The sequence below is a fragment of the Nuphar pumila genome, chromosome 3 (genome assembly GCF_984573655.1).
Source record: "Nuphar pumila chromosome 3, dmNupPumi1.hap1.1, whole genome shotgun sequence".
Lineage (NCBI taxonomy): Eukaryota > Viridiplantae > Streptophyta > Magnoliopsida > Nymphaeales > Nymphaeaceae > Nuphar > Nuphar pumila.
In genome coordinates, this window is record NC_143251.1 from 78740739 (window position 1) to 78741695 (window position 957).

Here is a 957-nt window from a genome sequence, read left to right on the forward strand (position 1 = left end):
TAGGCGTGATATGTCATTCACCTATACGCTAACATAAGCATCATAATCATAAGAATCTCGGTTGGACAAAATTCTTACGTAATTTCATTGATAAACTTTTGCTGGACAAAATACGTACTGAAACAAACAAAAAGTCTTAACCTAAGATTATCAGAGTATTTATTTGCTAATTCTCTACATAATCTATCATGGTGAAATAGCCACGGTTCACCATTTTTCATTGTGGCTACTGTTGAGGTTGTTTGGGTTGCTACTGCTGACCTTCACCCACAGTTTGTTTCTTCATATCTGCTGCCTTCTTGGGACAAACTCTAGTGAAGTGCCCAATCTTTCTGCAATACATGCAACCTCCCGTGTCTCGGGGGCATGGCTGTCCACGGTGATCATAATTCCTTTTCAAGCGTATTCAGTTCGACGATCGTTGTAGCTTGTTCCCTCTACCCTGCTTTTGTTTCTTAGATGGGGTTCCTGCATTTTATCATTAGCAGGTCGACGCTTGTTGACTTTCTTACTTCTAGCCAACTTTTTGCTCTAAATAGCCTTAACTTGGTTCCCTTCTCAATTTGTGCTTGTCATCCTTGCGCGGGAGGGGGGGGGGGCATGCTAATCTTCTTTGTATCATTCCAATTTTAGCATCTTCGAGGAGGGCACCAAGTGTAGTCTCTCTCTCTCTCATGAGTTCAATCATTGGTTTAGGGGACACAAGAACAACACATGCACCTCATAGAGTGTAACATTTTTTATCTCGTATGCCTTCTGCATTATAAAATTAACTGCACCAAACTTAATGGTCGTCCACTACTATTTGTCTTCAAAAGCAAACTTACACTGCACAGGAGCATAAAGAAAAATTATCCCAACTAAACAGTCTTAAGACCCTTTCTTTATAATTCAAATATGCAGGGAAGTTGTCCATTAATTAATTTAAGAGTGGCATAGGATACCGAACAAATACGG

The 957-nt window shown here is 40.0% G+C and overlaps 1 pseudogene; it reads right to left on the reverse strand.

Annotated features, from left to right (window-relative positions):
• Positions 1-540: 540 nt before the first annotated feature.
• On the reverse strand, positions 541-653 carry LOC149843073 (U6 spliceosomal RNA; annotated as a pseudogene).
• Positions 654-957: the final 304 nt, after the last annotated feature.